The sequence below is a fragment of the Aquarana catesbeiana genome, linkage group LG03 (assembly GCF_042186555.1).
Source record: "Aquarana catesbeiana isolate 2022-GZ linkage group LG03, ASM4218655v1, whole genome shotgun sequence".
NCBI lineage: Eukaryota > Metazoa > Chordata > Amphibia > Anura > Ranidae > Aquarana > Aquarana catesbeiana.
Window position 1 is genome coordinate 561,155,724 of NC_133326.1, and position 17,316 is coordinate 561,173,039.

The 17,316-nt window shown below is 45.6% G+C and overlaps 1 long non-coding RNA gene across 1 annotated transcript in view; it reads right to left on the reverse strand.

Annotated features, from left to right (window-relative positions):
* Window positions 1-7,259: 7,259 nt before the first annotated feature.
* The window catches only part of LOC141132857 (uncharacterized), a 33,749-nt gene continuing 23,692 nt past the window's right edge, over window positions 7,260-17,316 (reverse strand). The window contains exons 2-3 of the long non-coding RNA XR_012242974.1: window positions 13,838-13,920; window positions 7,260-7,394 (exon numbers count right to left, since the gene is read on the reverse strand). This is a non-coding gene — a long non-coding RNA (uncharacterized lncRNA). The remainder of the gene's footprint in view (window positions 7,395-13,837; window positions 13,921-17,316) is intronic.

Sequence of the window (17,316 nt, forward strand, 5' to 3'; positions counted from 1 at the left end):
GCTGTGGTAGGAGCTTCCCAGGTGAGTACGGGTGTGGGTGCCACTCCGGGAGGGTTGTCTGTGGATGGGGTTCGGCTGACGGATGCAGCTCGGTGCGAGGTCTACGTTTGCTATGAGGGCCCCCTGGGTACTCACCTGAAGGAGGAGGTGAGGGAGAAGATTTGAAAGGGTGACTACGTGGAGATCTTTTCGCTACTGCTGCTCGAGAAGTTTAATCTGGATAGGGTTAAGCTGGAGAGCAAAAAGGAAGAAGAGGAGAAGCGGCGTTATCGCCTTATCCCACGCACGTGTGCGAACTGGATGCAGCGTTTAACATACTGGCGAGTGTTATCAGGTAAAAGGTGCCTGAGAATTGTTCAGCTGTTCTGTTATCTTGATTCCATTACTGAGGCTCAGAGGGTGTATGGGTGGCGTGGCTGCGCTACAAAGAGCAGTTCCGGCAACGGGAAGGACGGGATCACAAGGACATTGGTTTGTGGATGAAACTCATGACGCAAGCCAGGGTCACGCCGCAGCCCATTCATGGTGGGGCTGGGGGTGCCCAAGCCTCTTCACCATTGGCTGCAAAGCGCAAGGGGTTCTGCTGGCAGTTCAACGAGGGTACTTGCAAATTCGAGGGATCATGTTGTTTTTGCCAAAAATGCACGGACTGGGGAGGTGTCCATCCCTTGTCCAAATGCTTCAAGAAGGGGAAGAAACTGGGCGACGCTGGAAAAAGGGATGATGCCGGTGAAAGTGGAAAAAATGGCGCAGTATCTGCAGTATCTAAGTAGTCCCTCGTGTCTCGGCCAACCTGCGGTCGGCATATGATCATCCGGAAGTGGTTTCTAGTAAACTACGGAAGAAGGTAGTATTGGGCAGGATGGAGGGTCCTTTTTTCGGGGCCGCCGTTGGGGGACTTGGTGGTTTTGCCATTGGGGGTGGTTCCTAAGCGGGAAATGAATCAGTTCCGGCTTATTCATCACCTTTCCCACCTGAAGGGTGGGTCAGTGAATGATGCGATCGATCCTGCCCTTTGTACGGTGTCATATGCCTCCTTTGACGAGGCAGTGCGGTGGGTTCAGAGGTTTGGTGGGGGGGGCGCTTATGGCGAAGACTGACATTGAGTCGGCTTTTCGTTTGTTGCCGGTACATCTGTAAAGCGTGCGTTTGTTGGGGTGTTGTTGGGAGGGGGAATATTTTGTGGACAGATGCCTGCCTATGGGTGGCGCTATCTCCTGTTCTTATTTTGAGTTGTTCAGTTCCTTCCTGGAGTGGTCAAGGAATTGTCAGGCCTTTGCTTGCTTTTGCACTAGATGAATTTTTGGTTATAGGCCCTCCGGATGACCAATCATGTCTTATTTTGTTTGGCCACAATTCAACATGTTTTCCAAGTTTTTGGTGTTCCGCTGATGCAAGTCAAGACGAAAGGTCCTGTAACAGGGTTGAAGTTGTTGGGTATCATTATTGATACCGATTTGATGGAGTGCCAACTGCCACGTGATAAGCTTGAGGATCTCCGTGGGTCGGTGGCGGCGGTGGCCCAACGCTCTAAGGTACAGCTGCGGGACTTACAGTCATTGTTGGGGAAACTCAACTTTGCGTCCCGCATTATGCCTATGGGGAGGGTGTTTTGCAGACGTTTGGCTCCTGCCACGGCGGGGGTCAAGGCCCCACATCACTTTGTTCATATGGGGCGGGAGCATAGGGAAGATATACAGGTTTGGGAGGTGTTTTTGGAGCAGTACAACGGTAGGTCGTTCTGGCTGGGGCCTGCAGTACAGGCAAAGGAACTGGAGCTGTTCACGGACGCAGCAGGGTCCGTAGTTTTGCGGCTTACTTTCAGGGGCGGTGGTGCGCGGACCAGTGGCCGGAGGAGTTAGCGGTGTCTGCTTTGATTAGGAATTTGATGTTGTTGGAATTGTTCCCCATAGTGTTGGCTGTGGAAATTTGGGAGGCGGAGTTCAAGAACCCGGAAGGTTCGTTTTCATTGTGATAATCTGGGGGTGGTGCATGCGATTAATTCGCTGTCAGCATCATCTTTGCAGGTAGTTCGTTTATTACGTTTGGTGTAAAGGTGTCTAACATTGAACATTATTGTGTGTGCTGTGCATATCCCGGGGGTTAAGAATGAAGTTGCTGATGCGCTTTCTCGCTTTCAGTAGGACAGATTCTGGCAGTTGGCACTGGAGGCGGAGCGGCACGGGGTTCCGTGCCCCAGTTGTTTTATGGGATTTTGTGTGGGCACCGTGATGTCGTTGGTTCAGAGGTCGGTAGCAGAATCCACCTGGCGGTCATACGAGCAGGTTTGGCAGGAGTGGCACGAGCCGGTGAGTAACATTGGTGGTTGTTCCAGCAATGAAGACAGGCTCCATGCTTTGCTTTATTTTCTGGGCCGGAACTGTGAGGAGGGGGTGTCCGTCGCATCCTTGAACTGTAAGATGGCTGGTCTGGCGTTTTTGATTAAATAGGGAGGGGTTGAAGATGTTACCAAGGCTTTCATAGTGCGTAAGGCTTTGTGGGGTTATAGGAAGGGGCGCGCCAGGCCTGATTCCAGACGTCCGGTATCGCTGGGCATGTTAGAAGTTTTGCCGGTGGTGTTGCCCCACGTGTGTTTTTCTCCTTTTGACGTTCAGCTGTTTAGGATGGCTTTTGTGGTGGCTTTTTTCGGGGCATTAAGAGTGGGCGAATTGGTTAGTCCCTCTAAATCGGTGGCAGGCGGGTTGGATGTTTCAGATGTGTCGGTTCAGGGTGATTTGGTTACGCTGCTTATTCGTAAGTCTTAGACGGACCCGTTGGGAAAGGGGACCAGGGTCGTACTGAGGAGTGTTCCTGGGCTGGCTCTATGCCCGGTCGCAGTACTCGGGGAGTGGTCGGTGATACGGCCTCCTGGTGGGAGCCCCCTTTTGATTCACGAAGATGGGTTGCCTTTGTCCAGGTATCAATTTGTGTCAGTGTTCAAAAGATGCCTGGAGGTAGGAGGGTTCTCTGTGGCGGACTATTTGTCCCATTCATTAAGGGTTGGGATGGCGACAGAGGAATTACGCTGGGGTTTGAGTGATCAAATCCTGCAGCCTATTGGGCGTTGGTAATCTCATCGGTTCAGGTTGTATGTCCGCCCTCATCTTTTGTAAAAGTAGGGGGAGATGTCCTGTCTGGTGTTTCTCTGTGTTGTTGTTATGTGGACTGTTTTCTGGGGCTGTGCATTGTGGGAAGTGTGTATGGTGCTTTGGGTCATGTTGTGTATGTTTTACAGGCCCGGTATGTCTGATGTGGATACTGGGCCATTCTTATGTGCACTGGGGAGCAAAAAGGGCATTGGTCAGGCCAGAAGGTAGACAGTTGGGTTTTTCCCGGGCGGATGCCACGTTACGGTGGATAGCGATTCCGGGGATGTTGTGTCCAGAGTAATGCCAGAGATTACACACTCGCATGGATAGGCCCCCGGTTGTGCTGTTATTGCATGTTGGGAACAACGATCTTTGCCTCAGGGCCTCCAGGGAACTAATTCAGGATGTGAAGTGGGATTTACTTGGATTACAGTCTGCCTTCCCTGAAACAGTTATAGTGTGGTCAGACATCATTGGGAGGGCGGCTTGGCGGGGGGCCCGGTCTGTTGAGTGGATCAATAAAGCCAGAATTAAAGTGGTTGTAAAGGAAAAAATGTTTTCCACTATAATTATTCCTTGTCAGGTGCTTATATCGAAAAAAGTAATTATTTTCATTTAAAAAATTTAGATACCCGTTTAAAGAGCGCTTATAAATCATCCTCCGGCTTTCCTGTGTAGTTAGTATGCTGTATTTCCTGGTTTGTGGTGCGCGTGCACTACAGTGACGTCACAGCAATAACGGAACTACAGTTCCCATTACGCTTAGCGACATCGCGCATGCGCAGAGCCTTTTTTTTTTTCGCCTTACGAGAACGAGCAAAGTTCTCGTCCACACGCCGTCCCGAGTATCCACCCATTCCCCCTCCCCAGCCTACGCAGCAGGACTATTTCATCCAGGCAGCAAGGGGGCAGAGTCAAGGCGGGCCAGAGAAGAATAGAATCTAAGCCAAGGGAGGTGGCGCTGCTGTGTGATATACACGCCCATTAACACACAGCCCTTGTGTCTCTATGTTCAACATAGAGAGCGTCCTGACGCACTCCTGTAGTCCAAGGGTGGGGGTGAGCATGACACTCACCACCAGGCAGAACGGCTCACCTGATGGTGTGTAGTTACATACAAAGTAACAGGAGGTGAGGATTTTAATGAAGAAAAAAGGACATTTGCAAGGGAAATCGATGGAAGAGGTTAGTGAACGAGCACTGCATTAGGTAAAAGGAAGCTAGTTAGGAGATAATATTTTTTCCTTTACAACCCCTTCAATAAGGAGGTGGTTCGCCATTGTGAGTTGGAGGGAGACAATGGCCTCTATTTGAGGGGCGATGGGGTACACTTGTCTGCAGTGGGCATTGATATGTGGTTCCTGGGGTTCCAGGAAGGTCTCCAATGGGCCTTACGGCTGTGGCGGGTCGCCCACGGGTAAGGGGCCACTGGTGGGCGTCTGTGGCAGGGGTCTCTGGTTCCTGAAGGTCGGAATGGTGGATGGTATATATATATATATATATATATATATATATATATATATATAGCCCATATTTGCAGATAGGGAAGGTACCCATACCGAGATAGGCCCCAACCTGCACCACACTATATATATATATATATATATATATATATATATATATATATATATATATATACACACACACACACATACATATTTACATACATACACACACGTATTTATCGGCGTATAAATAACACGCACTTTTTTCCCCTCAAAATCAGGGGAAAATCGTACGCCGATCCCCGCTGATTGTGAGGAGAGGAGAAAGCGGAGCCAACATACACAAAGCCGAGTGTACTTCGGCTGGACTCGACTCCTCTCGCAGTCCCGCCCCTGACTGTGAGAAGAGCCGAGTCTAGCCGAAGTACACTCGGCTTTGTTTATCTCGGCGGCGCTCGTTCCTATCCTCCGATCGGCGCCAATTTTAAAAGACACAGGCTGCAATAATGACACAAGGCTGCAAAGACACCGGGAAGGCTGCAATGACACAGGCTGCAATAACACAGGGAAGGCTGCAATAATGACACAAGGCTACAAAGACACTGGGAAGGCTGCAATAATAGGGCTGCAAAGACACTGGGGAAGACTGCAGATGGACACTGGGCAAGGCTGCAATGATGGACAAGGCTGCAGATGGGCACTGATAAGGCTGCATTGATGGGCATTTAATGTAAGTTTTTCCTTAAACTTCCCTCCTAAAAGTTTTTTTCCTTAAAATTCCCTCCTAAACTTGGGGTGCGTGTTATACGCCGGCGCGTGTTATACTACGCTGATAAATACGATATATATATATATATATATATATGTGTGTGTGTATATATATATATATATATATATATATATATATATATATATATATATATATATATATATATATATATATATATATTCTTAGCTGTGTGGTATGTGTGTTCGTGTTTTTTCTGTTTTTGCTGTTTCAGGCACTGGTGGCAGGGGTCTCTGGTTCCTGAAGGTCGGAATGGTGGATGGTATATATATATATATATATATATATATATATATATATATATATATATATGGTGTGGTACGGGTTGGGGCCTATCTCAGTATGGGTATATTCCCTATCTGAAAATATGGGAAATATGGGCTATCGGTCATCGAGCTGAATGATGCAAGAAGGTGGTAATCATTTGTCCCTGAGCTGGTGGGATCACGGCTAGGGGCCAGAATGTTGTGGTGGTGGTGGACAGCCAATGAAATAGTAGTACCTTCTTTCAGGAACCTCAGACGTAGCAGTCAGTTAAAATGTTTGGGTTATATATTTATATATGTTATATATGTATATTTATTTTAGATATATATGTATTAAAATAAAAATTTATTTTTATAAGATTTTGATGTTATGGTATTAACCACATGCCGACCGGGCCATAGCTGAAAGACGGCTACAGCGCGGTCGACTTATTCTGGGGCGCGCACTCTGGAATGTCCGTCATGGACCAGGGTAAAGGGCCAATCACAGCGGCCCTTTGCCACGTGATTGCTCCGTCAAATGACGGAGCGATCACTTGTCAACAAACCGGAGCTTGTCCGTGGCTCGTCCGTGCTCCATCCATCCCTGGCTCATCCGTGATCCATCCATCCATGCTCCATCCATCCCTGGCTCATCCGTGCTCTATCCATCCATATGTGCTCATTCATGCTACATCCATCCCTGGCTCATCCGTGCTCCATCCATCCCTGGCTCATCCATGATCCATCCATCCATGCTCCATCCATCCCTGGCTCATCCGTGCTCTATCCATCCCTGGCTCATCCGTGCTCCATCCATCCCTGGCTCATCCGTGCTCCATCCATCTCTGGCTCATCCGTGCTCCATCCATCCCTGGCTCATCCGTGCTCCATCCATGCCTGGCTCATCCATGCTCCATCCATCCCTGGCTCATCCGTGCTCCATTCATCCCTAGCTCATCTGTGCTCCATCCATCCCTGGTTCATCCGTGCTCCATCTGTGCCCTATCCATCCCTGGCTCATCCATGCTCCTCCATACTTATCCATGCTCATCCATGCCCATCCACGGCTCATTCTTGCTCATCTATGCCTCTGTGCTCATCCATGCCACAGCAGTGCTCATCTGCGCCGCATTAGTGCCCATCTGTGCCACATCCATGCCACATCAGTTCTCATCCATGCCACATCAGTTCTCATCCATGCCACATCAGTTCTCATCCGTGCCACATCCATGCCACATCAGTTCTTATCCATTCCACATCATTACCACTACAGTGCCCATCAGTCTCTCACAAAAGTGTAATAGGTAGTCAAATTCGATTTGTAATGTATGTCCCTGACGGTGGCCAGGCTGTGGAAAAGTCTCCCACATGTGGTATCGCCATACTCAGGAGGAGTAGCAGAATGTATTTTGGGGTGTCATTTTTGCTATGTACATGCTATGTGTTAGAAATATCTTATAAATGGACAACTTTGTGTAAAAAAAAAAAAAAAAAATGCGTTTTCAATTTCTTTCCATGTTTTCCGAAAACCTGTGGAAAAAAATTACACGTTTAAAAGACTCATTATGCCTCATAGACTATACTTTAGGGTGTGTACTTTGCAAAATGGGGTCATTTTGTGAATGTTTCCATTGCCCTGGTGCTCCAGTGTAAGAGGTAGTCAAAAAATGAAATGCGTCATTTACCTTATGTCCCTGACGGTGCTTTCTGAATGTTGGGCATCTGTATGTGGCCAGGCTGTGTAAAGGTCTCACACATGTGGTATTGCCATACTCGGGAGAAGTAGTAGAATGTGTTTTGGGGTGTCATTTGTGGTATGCATATGCTGTGTGAGAGAAATAACCTGTTAATATGACAATTCTGTGAAAATAAAAAAAAAAAGAAAATCTTTATTTTGTAAAGAATTGTGGGAAAAAATTACAGCTTCAAAAAACTCACCATGTCTCTTACTAAATACCTTGGAATGTCTACTTCCCAAAAAGGGGTCATTTGGGGGGTATTTGTACTTTCCTGGCTTGTTAGTGTCTCAAGAAATGAGAGGCCGTCAGTACATCAGGTGAGATCAATTTTCAGTGATTGGCACCCTAGCTTGTAGACTCTATAACTTTCACACGGACCAAATAATATGCACTTATTTGGGTTATTTTTACCAAAGAAATGTAGCAGTATAAATTTTTGCCAAGATTTATGAAGAAAATTTTCTAATTTGCAAAATCTAACCGAAACAAAGAAAACTAAATTTTTTTAACAAAATTTTTGTTCTTTTTTCATTTATAGCGCAAAAAATTAAAAACCCAGAGGTGATCAAATACCACCAAAGAAAGCTCTATTTGTGAGAAAAAAGGACAAAAAATTCATATCGGTAGCATGTTGCCTGACTGAGTAATTGTCATTCAAAATGTGAGAGCACTGAAAGCTGAAAATTGGTCTGGTTAGGAAGGGGGTTTAAGTGCCCAGTGGTCAAGTGATTAATAAAGGGGCCATTGTTGGCCATTTAATCCAGAAGGTGTTATGTGTTTCATTTAGTAATTTAAGGTTGAGTAGAGGGGGACTAGGGGTGGTTGTCAGGGCATCAAGCACATCAGCCTTACACCAGTCAAGAGCAGGCCCGGAGCAAAGGGAACCTAAGTGCAGGGGCCACATGATTGGGGGGGCACTGGGGAAGATGCACCAGGAAATTTGGGTGCAGGAAGAGGGAAGGACAGGCTGTGGGCACAGGGCGGTGCTAGTTAGCTTGTCCTGTGGGGGCGGAGCCTGGCTTCGGGTGCCAACCGAGGAAGAGGTAACACACAAGCATAGCGATTTCCCTCCCTTCCTCTCTATAGGCAGCTGTGCGGTATGCGTGTTTGTGCTTTTTCTGTTTTTGTTGTTTCAGGTACTGGTGGCAGGGGTCTCTGGTTCCTGAAGGTCGGAATGGTGGATGGTATATATATATATATATATATATATATATATATAGTGTGGTACGGGTTGGGGCCTATCTCGGTATGGGTACCTTCCCTATCTGGAAATATGGGCTAACGGTCATCGAGCTGAATGGTGCAAGAAGGTGGTAATCATTTGTCCCTGAGCCCCTGAGCTGGTGGGATCGCGGCTAGGGGCCAGGATGGCGTGATGGTGGTGGACAGCCGATGAGATAGTAGTACCTTTTTTCAGGAACCTCAGACGTAGCAGTCAGTTAAAATGTTTCGGTTATATATTTATATATGATATATATATATATATATATATATATATATATATTAAAGTTATTTTTATAAGACTTTGATGTTATGGTATTAATAAAGGGGCCATTGTTGGCCATTTAATCCAGAAGGTGTTATGTGTTTCATTTAATAATTTAAGGTTAAGTAGAGGGGGACTAGGGGTGGTTTGTTAGGGCATCAAGCACATCAGCCAGTGACGAGCAGGGAGGGGATGATGAGGTCACTGACTCTACTTGGGTGCCTGATAGAAGAGAGAAGGAGGAGGCACATCTTCCACGAGGCAGGATGCCCTCCAAGGGGCAGCTTAAGGGCAGCCACCCTACTGCATCACACCGCAGAGCACAGCAGGTGCAGGGTGCTGCTGACTCCACGCTGATTTTGAAAAGTTCCTTGGTGTGGGCCTTTTTTGATATGTGTGCAGCAGAACGCACCATTGCTGTTTGCAACCCATGCATCAAGCGTGGCCAAAACTGCAGCCGCTTGGGCACTAGACATGCCTGAATGCATTTTCGTCCGAATTTCGGGTATCGTTCATTTAACAAACGATAACGAACGTGCAGAGTCCGAAAACCGAAAGATCCGACATAAACAAATGCTTAATGTTCGTTTTCGTTGCGACAACAGTTCGATATAGATAAGAGATTCGACGTGACGCTGACAATAGCGATCTGTGTCCATCGAACCTGTGGTCGAATGTGCCTAACCTTAGCTCTATTAGTCCAAGATTATTCTACATAAAGAGAAAAGATTCGACATAGAGAGAAAAGATTTGACATTATAGAGACAATAGCAAAAAAGGTTGAATGTGCCTAACCTAACTCTATTAGTCTAAGATTATTCGACATAGAGAGAGAAAAGATTTAACATGAAGATTCGACGAAGCAGTGGCCGCGAACGAACATTTATGGTCAAATGCTCCGCCCATAGGCTATAGAAGAATTCTAATGTTGGTTGACTAGTAATAATAATTAATAAATATAATTATTACTAGTGTCACCACCCAAGGCCCAATTTGTCTGCCCCTGTTTAACAGGGGCACGTAATTAAAAATGTTGATCTAATATTTCACAGCAGGGCCCGTTCCTGCGCCCAACAAGAGTATCTGTGAGGGGTTACAGTGTTGTGGCACCACCACCCAAGACCCAATTTTTCTGCCCCTGTTTAACAGGGGCATGTAATTACAATTTTTGATCTAATATTTCACAGCAGGGCCCGTTCCTGTGCCAAACAAGAGTATCTGTGAGGGGTTACAGTGTTATGGCACCACCACCACCCAAGGCCCAATTTTTCTGCCCCTGTTTATCAGGGGCATGTAATTACAATCTTTGATCTAATATTTCACAGCAGGGCCAGTTCCTGCACCCACCAAGAGTAACTGTGAGGGCTTACTGTTTTGTGGCACCTCCACCAAAGGCCCAATTTTTCTGCCCCTGTTGAACAGGGGTATGTAATTACAATTTTTGATATAATATTTGACAGCAGGGCCTGTTTCTGCGCCCACCAAGAGTAACTATGATAGCTTACAGTGTTGTGGCACCACCACCAAAGGCCCATTTTTTCTGCCCCTGTTTAACAGGGGCATGGAATTACAATTTTTGATCTAATATTTCACAGCAGGGCCCGTTCCTGCGCCCACCAAGACTAACTGTGAGGGTTTACAGTGTTGTGGCACCACCACCACCACCAAAGGCCCAATTTCTCTGCCCCTGTTTAACAGGGGCATGTAATTACAATTCTTGATATATTATTTCACAGCAGGGCCCGTTCCTGCGCCCACCAAGAGTAACTGTGAGGGTTTACAGTGTTGTGGCACCAAAGGCCCAATTTTTCTGCCCCTGTTTAACAGGGGCGTGTAATTACAATTCTTGATATAATATTTCACAGCAGGGCCCATTCCTGAGCCCGCCAAGAGTAACTGTGAGGGCTTACAGTGTTCTGATACCACTAACACCTAAGGCCCAATTTTCCGCAGAGTGTATAGGGCAGGTCGTATAGTATATACAGGCGGTCCCCTATTTTCAAACATCCGACTTACAAATGACTTCTACTTAGAAACGGAGGAAGACAACAGGAAGTGAGAGGAAATCTACCCCTAGGAAGGGAAATTCTCTCCTGTAAGAGTTAATATTGGAAAAAGGTGTCTCCACTGATGCTTTATCACCAATCCTTGTTTGCCTAATAACCCAAAATTTTCTAAATCCAATTGTCATTGGGACAGAAAGTGGGGTGAAATCTTCTGAAGAGGGGCACAGACAGCAAAACAAATGTTACAGGGGTGATGATAACCCTTCCCTATGTTATCCAAAAAGCTTAAAAATTGATTTTTTGGCTGGATCTACACTTACAGAATGTACCTGTTCCAAATTACAAACAGAGCCATCCTAAGAACAAACCTACAGTCCCTAGCTTGTTTGTAACCTGGGGACCGCCTGTATACTGATGCTGTTCAGAGTATATAGGGCCTGGGGGCCCCACGTCTTTTTTTTAATTTGGGTGCGGGTTTCCCCTTAATTTCCATACCAGACCCAAAGAGCCTGGTAATGGGCTGGGGGGGGGGGAAACATTACATTACAGCCGCAAGCAGTTTTAAATGACTTTTTTTCATTTTGTGCGGGGACTGTTCTAAACACGGGAAAAATGCACCACTTTACAGGCATACTATAGTCACCCCCAGGCATGATATTTAAAGGAATATTTCACTTTTATTGTTTCACTTTAAGCATTATTAAAATCACTGCTCCCGAAAAAACATCCGTTTTTAAAACATTTTTTTGCATTGATACATGTCCCCTGGGGCAGGACCCAGGTCCCCAAACACTTTTTATGACAATAACTTTAAAATTAGCACTTTAGATTTTTTTTTCCATAGACTTTAACGGTGTTCGCATGATCGCACAAATGTTTTGCCTGTTCGCATGTTCTGCCGTGAACCGAACCGGGGGGTGTTTGGCTCATCCCTAGTTAGCACATCTGCCTTGGAGCACTGGGCTCATTATGTCTAAAGCCTCGTACACATGATCGGATTTTTATCGGACAAAGTGTAGGACTTTTGTCCGAAGGGCGCTGGCCGTGAACTTGTATTGCATACAAACAGCAAAGAATTGTCGGCCAACAAACACAAAACTATGTGGTTTTTCAGCTCTTTAGCGACCACCCTTTGGGCAACTTCTGCTAATGTTGTATTATGGTAAGCATTGCTTTTGAGCATGCGTGTTTGTACTTCGGATTTTTGTCCGACGGACTTGTGTACACACGATCGGAAAATCCGACACGATGCAATTGTTGGCAGACAATTTTAAAGCATGCTATCCCACATTTGTTGGCAGAAAATCCGACAACAATTGTCAGATGGAGCATACAAACGGTTGGATTTTCCGACAACAGCCTGCAATCACACAATTCCAGTCGAAAAATCAGATCGTGTGTATGGGCCTTAAGATTTCAAGCCATTAAACTACTCATGGCTAATATTGCTATTGCTAAATTACCCATTGCAAAGCTACCCATAGACCAAGCATGACTATTGCCAAATCTTGGAGTTTTTGATAGCTCAACAATGATTTACTTTGGGAAACCAATCACAGTGCTCAGGAGGGAAAATCGATTAGACAAAATAGAAGACCTTCCCTAATTTCTATGGTTCCTCCCACTAATAGTCTGACACCGGTTCCACTACTTGCTCCACCCATTGGGCAGCATAGTGGTGCAGTGGGTAACACTCTTGCCTAGCAGTAACAAGGGCTGCTGGTTCGAATCCCAACCACGACACTACCTGCCTGGAGTTTGCATGTTCTCCCTGTGCCTGCATGGGTTTCCTCTGGGTACTCTGGTTTCCTCCCACACTCCAAAGACATACTGGTAGATTAATTGGCTTCTGTTAAAAATTGACCCTAGTATATGAATGTGAGTTGGGGACCTTGGATTGTGGGGTCCTTGAGGGTAGGGACCAATGTGGGTGTACGATGTATGTGTGGAGTGCTGCATGAATTGGTGGCGCTATATGGGTACCTTAAATAAATAGGGATGATTGTAGACACGCACCCACTCACTCAGGTTGAACTGGATGGACTGGTGTCTTTATTCATCTTTACTAACTGTAACATTTCGATAGTACCAGACATGTAGATATTACCCCTTGCTCTGTGGTCTTTCTTGCGGGAGGGTGATTGGGTTGTGCCTACACATCTGAGTGTCCTCTTAGGACTATAACAAACCTAAAGTTGGTCACATGCGATGTTGGAAAACGTCCACAAACATATCGCATGCAGCCAAACAGCTGCGGCGCTGATCAGAGTATTGTGACAGCAGAGGAGTCCCAGCTGTCAGAATACAATAGTGCAGCGTGGAGGATTCCTTCATCCACCTTAAATGAATGGATGGGGGAAGTCGTATTTTTCTTTTTTTTAATCAGCTGTCTGGCTGATCCACCCATGACCAGCTTTAGTGGCCAAGTAGATGGGCTTCAGATTTAGAAGTAAGCATTGCATGACCACGCAATTGTCAGTTAAATTATCGCAGTGCCGTATCGCAAAAATGGCCTAGTCATGAATGAGGGTAAATCTTCCGGTGGTCGAGTAGTTAACCTACCAGTGTGTCTTTGGAGTGTTGCAGGAAGCCCTAGTAGACAAAGGAAACTCCCACAATCACATGGAGAACATGCAAACTCCATTAGGATAGCATGCTGGCTGGAATTCAAACAGAGGACCCCGATGTTGCAATGCAGAAAAGCTAACCACTAAGCCTAGGTGCTGTCCAAATACATTTCTCTAAGAACATAAATTGGGGAGACATCCGAGACACAGTATGGCCCCCTCTATGTGTCATACAACTCCGCCTAAAAGATAGAAGTGGAAGGTTTGAGTCTAAAAACACTTTTGTGTGCTTTGGCCAGATAGAGGCTCTTATTATCATCTCATATGGTAGCTCCAAGCAGCTGAATCCTCATTCCCCATCACAATTGGCTGTCAAATCCAGAATAGGCTTTATGAACCTCTAAAATATATAGGCTGACTGGTTCTTACAACATAAAACATGACATTACCATCAGTGGTGTTATACTCACATAGACATTTTATTATAACGCATATTTTTATTCAGGGCGTAAAGAGAATTCATGTCCTCCTCCTCCAGTTGGAAGTTAAATACCTGCAGATGAAAAGAATTGTTATACATGTGTGGTCGTTTTCTTTGCTCTTTCTTACTGAATAAGGGTGGTTCAGCCGGTTCTTGTAAACACAAAGTTTGTACTGAAATGTATGTAAATCCTGATCATGAACTTCCATTATTTGTTCCGCTTGGGTCTGTTAAATACACTGCTGAAAGCATTTTGATATATCTGTGCTAGAAGTTTAAAAAAATACCAGTTGATGCCAAAAATGTTGTGAGCTGATAACTTCCTATGCTCTGTCTCTGTTAGCACTGATCCCAGCTATCTGTGATGACTACAGAATGACTTATGTTTTATGAGATGCAGAGAGGAGGAGGTATTCTATAGTTCTGCCATAGGGTGACAAAACTTCTTCTCCATAGATACAGTGCAATGATCATCAGCTGAAAAAAAAAGAAAAAAACTATTTCACCCACTATACCTGTATATACCTGCATATGTTCTATGCTTTAGATACACTTTAAAGTGATTGTAAAGTCTTGTTTTTTACTTTTCGTTAAAAATAATAAACATGTTATACTTACCTGCTCTCTTCTCAGTGTCCCTTTTCAGGTCTCCTGGCCCCTCCCTCCTGTTCAGTGCCCCAACAGTAAGCAGCTTGCTATGGGGGCACCCGAGCTGAGTCACAGCTCCCTGTGTCCATTTAGACACAGAGCCACGGCTCGGCCCTGCCCCCTTTCTCTCCTGATTGCCTGACTGATTTTAATTGACAGCAGCGGGAGCCAATGGTGCCACGCTGCTGTCTCAGCCAATGAGGAGGGAAATCCCGGGCAGCCGAGACAAGCCTGCAACATCGCTGGATGGAGATGGGGCTCAGGTTGTATTGGGGGGCTGAGGGTGACTGCTTCACACAGAAGGCTTTTTATCTTAATGTAAACAATGCATTACACTAAAAAACCTTCCGACTTTGCAATCCCTTTAATCAGAAATGATGACATTGTTTCTTTTTTTCCAGTGGGTTAATATTTTTAATATTATTATTGTTATTTTTTTTTTTAACAGAATGAATGTTTATTGAAATATTACATCAATGTACATGCGAATCACAACCAAAACTAATAATTAAGGGGTTGATTTAATAAAGGCAACTAGACTGGGCAGTTGCACATTGCAAGAGCAGTTGCTCCAGAGCTTAGTAAATGAGCAGAAGCTCTGCTGGCTTCCATCATCCAATCACAGATGAGCAAAAATTATTATTATTTTTCTTTCCTTGCCTGTGATTTGGTATTCTTTGCAAAGTGACGCGTTCACACTGGGCTGCGGGAATGAAGCCGTGCGAGTTCAGCTGATTTCACTCCCGCCTGTCAGTCCCAATTTCGGCCGCGATTACAGAGACATCTGTGCAGGTTTCTGCACAGATGTCAATGTAAATCGCGGGCCGAAATCGCAAAAATTAGTACAGAAACTACTTTTTGAAATCGGTGCAGCGCCGCAGATGCAGCGTTGCATTGATTAGGACGATGCCATTGCCGGCAAATGCCGCCGATTTGACATGTCAAATCGCATGTCAAATCACACCAGTGTGAACCAGGGCTTTACCTCATTTACTAAGCTCTGGAGCAACTGCACTTTACAAAGTTCACAATCTATTGGGCTTTAGTAAATCCACCCCTAAGAGTCACGAGTCACAAAAACTATTTAGTCAAATCTAGATAATCCTGAGGATCCAGATAACACATTTCAGCAGAAATTTACATTTCAGGGTCACTGTTCAACACATACACATGTCCACCCAGAGCCGGCCCTACCATGGGTCCTGGTGGGTCCCTGGGTCCCAGGTGGCAATCTGGGAGGGGTGGTCGCGGCAACAGGAGCAGACTATCACTTTGCCCTGGAGAGTGCGGTGTAAGGATCACTACACTGTGTTGGGGGGTGGGGACATTGTTATTAACAACACTTCCCTCCCTCTAGCGCGCAGTGTCTTCCTTGGCTCGCATATTGTCCTGTTGGGGATCGGAGAGGAGCGTGCAGAGCTGGTACTAGTAGGGGGGACAGGAGGGTAATGTGGGAAGAGGGCGCAGTTTGCCAGGTGCAACCATGCCCAGTACAGAATATGCTGCAGTGCTGAATGTAACACAGTAGACAGAGAGTGGCTTTGTTCCTGCATGTAGGCTAGATCGTAGCAGTACACCCACCCCCTGCCTGCACAGTGCATTGTACTAGGAGCATATCAGGTTGGGAGGGCATTAGTTATCAATGCTTTTGTGATTGTAGATGAACAACTTTCCTGCTCCTCACCCTGCCTGAACAGCAGCTTCTCTCCCGTCTCCAGTCATTTCTCTCACTCCTACTTTCTCTTTCTATGTCCCAATGTCCGTGTGACATGACCCCTTCCCTCCTGTGCCCTTTCCCTCAGATGGTGGACCCATACCACCCAACTGTCCCTGATTCCGAGGGACTGTCCCTCATTTGGAACAAAGTCCCTCTGTCCCTCTTTCCTCCTCATTTGTCCCTCATTTTGGTCTGATCTATATAGGTGTATATAAAATGCACTTTTTTAATCTTTCAAAAAGTGTATACCAGTGCTAAACCTTTCATCCAATTTCTTAATTGGAATTGGTAAATTCCAAAAGCCAATATAAAAAAATAGTGGTGGTAAAAAAAGCACTTGTGGGTTTGACTATTTTTTTTTTTTTTATAATTCTCCTTTAAGGGGGCATGGCAAGGGGTGTAGCCTATGCCTACATACCTTTGCTAATAGGTGTCCCTCATTCCCATCTCAAATAGTTGGGAAGTATGGGTGGACCCTCTCCTCTCCAGCCCTAAAACAAACTGAGTGGTGCTCTCTCCTCTGTGTCTGTGCTGCTGAGGCTGGCACACTTTCAGGCTTCATATCACTGAAATGACCGTGGAGACAACTATTCTATTGGATTCTTATTTGAGTACTTGCATATTCACAAGAGGTGCAAACAATGGGAGTTATTTATGAAAGGCAAATCCACTTTGCACAACAAGTGCACTTTCAAGTGCAGTCGCTGTAGATCCGAGGGGGACATGCAAGGAAAATAAAAAACAGCATTTTTGCTTGCACATGATAGGATGATAAAATCAGCAGAGCTTCCCCTAAGTTCAGAGCTTCCCCTCAGATCTACAGCGATTGCACTTACTTTGCACTTGTAGTGCAAAGTGGATTTACCTTTTGTAAATAACCCCCTATGTGTCTCCCATGCAGGGCTGTCTTTTATCATCAAGGGGTACATAGGTGTTGTGCGCAACCCTATGCCAGCACCCCATTCATTTCTACTGGAAGCTGCATGGCCACTATATGACTCACAGGTGCGGGATCCAATAGAAATTAATAGGGCACTGGCACAGGGATGCACACAATGCATTGCATGTGAATGGGCCCTAAAGAGAAGAACTCCTGTTCATGG